The sequence below is a fragment of the Artibeus jamaicensis genome, unplaced genomic scaffold, assembly GCF_021234435.1.
Source record: "Artibeus jamaicensis isolate MK-2021 breed Jamaican fruit bat unplaced genomic scaffold, CSHL_Jam_final contig_585, whole genome shotgun sequence".
Taxonomy (NCBI): Eukaryota; Metazoa; Chordata; class Mammalia; order Chiroptera; family Phyllostomidae; genus Artibeus; species Artibeus jamaicensis.
In genome coordinates this window covers 1,653,003-1,655,835 of record NW_026521894.1, presented here as the reverse complement: position 1 = coordinate 1,655,835, position 2,833 = coordinate 1,653,003, and positions in this window count along the sequence as shown.

Sequence of the window (2,833 nt, the reverse complement as noted above, 5' to 3'; positions counted from 1 at the left end):
AGGGAGAAATGAACAATAAAATCTCAGAAATAAAAAACACATTGGAAGGAATTACAAGCAGGTTGGATGAAGCAGAGGATTGAATCAGCTAGCTGGATGACAAGGTAGAAAAAAACACCCAGACAGAGCAAGAAAAGGAAAAGAGACTCAGAAAAAGTGAAGTGGTGGTAAGGGAGCTGCAAGACAATATAAAACATAATAATATTCATATAATAGGGATACCAGAGGAATAAGAAAAAGAGAAAGGGATAGGAAACCTGTTTGAAAAAGTAACAATGGAAAACTTTCCTCATTTGATGACAGAAAAAGTCACACAAATTCAGGAAACACAGAGAGTCCCAATCAAGAGGAACCCAAGGAGGCCCACTTCAAGACACATCATCATTAAAATGGCAAAATTCCAAGACAAAGAGAGAATCTTAAAGACAGCAAGGGAGAAACAGGAAGTAACATACAAGGGAGCCCCAATGAGGCTAGCTGCTAACTTCTCAATGGAAATGCTCCAAGCAAGAAGAGAATGGCAAGAAATATTTCAAGTAATGAGAACCAAAGGCCTGCAACCAAGGCTACTTTACCCAGCATGGCTCTCAATCAAGATAGAAGGCAAAATAAGGAGCTTCCCAGACAAAAGAAGTCTAAAAGAATGCACCTCAACTAAACCATCTCTGCAAGAGATGTTAAAGGGCCTGCTTTAAGAAAAGGGAGGAAAAGAGTGAAAGAGAGAGGAACACAGGTATGAAAAATGGCAATAAATAAGTACCTATTAATAATAACCTTAAATGTAAACACATTAAATGCTCTAATCAAAACACATAGAATACCTGAATGAATAAGAAACATGACCCACACATACACTCCCTACAAAAGACCTACCTCAGGACAAAAGACTTACACAGACTGAAAGTGAAGGGCTGGAAACAAATTTTCCAAGCAAATGGACAGGAAAAAAGCCAGGGTAGCAATATTCATATCAGACAAAATAGACAGACTTCAAAAAAAGGGCCATAAAAAGAGACTCAGAAGGTCACTTCATAATACTCAAGGAAAGAATCCATCAAGAACACATAAATATTGCAAATATATACGCACCCAATGTAGGAGCACCGAAATACATAAAGAAAATCTTGGAGGACTTCAAGAAAGATATTGACAGCAACACAATTATAGTAAGGAATTTCAACACTTCACTGTCAAAAAATGAATAATCTTCCAAAAAATATCAACAAAGATATTGTGGCATTGAACAATATCCTAGATCAAATGAACTTAAGTGATATATACAGATACTTTCATCCCAAAGAAGCAAAATACACATTCTTTTCAAATACACATGGAATATTTTCAGAGATAGACCACATGACCACAAGGGACTGAAAGTAGAACCCAACCTCAAGGAAAAAACTAAAAAACACTCCAAGTCATGGAGATTGAATAGATGCTACTAAACAATAAATGGGTCAAAAAGGAGATCAAAGAAGAAATCAAAAAGTTCCAGGAAACAAATGAAAATGAACTCACAACAACCCTAAACTTATGGGACACAGTGAAGGCAGTCCAGAGAGGGAAGTTCATAGCGATAAAGGCCTACCTAGAAGAAATAGAAACATTTCAAATAAGGAACCTAACCCTACATCTACAAGAACTAGAATAACAACGACAAAGACAGCTCAGAGCAAGTAAAAGGAAGGAAATAACCAAGGTCAGAGCAGAATTAAATGACACAGAGACCGAAAGCACAATTCTAAGCTCAATAAATCCAGGAGCTGGTTCTTTGAAAAGATAAACAAAATCAACAAACCTTTAAGCAGACTCATCAAGAAAAAAAGAGAGAGAACCCAAATAAACACATCAGAAATGAAAGAGGAGAGATTACAACTGATAACACAGAAATATAAAGGATTGTAAGAAATTACTACAAAGAACTATATGCCAAGAAATTTGAAAACCTAGGTGAAATGGACAAATTTCTAGAAACATATAATCTTCCAAAACTCAATGAAGAAGAAGCAGAAAGCCTGAACAGACCAATAACAGCAGATGAAATTGAAGCAGTAATCACGAAACTCCCAACACACAAAAGCTGTGGACCAGATGATTTCACAGAATTCTACAAAGCATTTAAGGAAGAGCTAACCCCCATCCTTTACAGACTATTTTTTAAAATCCAGAAAGATGGAAGACTCCCAAACTTTTTTCATGAAGCCAGCATCATCCCCATCCAAAAACCAGATAAAGATACAACAACGAAAGAAAAGTTCAGGCCAATATCCATGGCTAACATAGATGCTAAAATTCTTCAAAAAGAAATTGCCAAACCACATCCAGCAATAAATTAAAAAGAGCATATACCATGACCAAGTGGGATTCATTCCAGGAATGCAAGGGTGGTACAATATTTGCAAATCAATAAACATAATACATCACATAAACAAAAGCAAAGACAAAAATCACATGATCATATCAACAGATACAGAAAAAGCACTTGATATGGTACAGCACCCATTTATGATAAAAAGACTCAGCAAAGTGGGAATAGAGGGAGCATTTCTCAACATTTTAAAGGCCATATACGAGAGACCTACAGCCCCCATCAAACTCAATGGGCAGAAACTAAAATCTTTTCCACTAAGATCAGGAAAAAGACAAGGTCCACTTTCACCACTTCTAGTCAACATAGTATTGGAAGATGTAGCCACGCAATCAGACAAGAAAAGGAAATAAAAAACATTCAAATTGGAAAAGAAAAAACAAAATTGTCATTGTTTTCAGATGACATGATAGTGTACATAGAAAATCTATAGACTCCACAAAAAAACTGCTTAACCTAATAAAT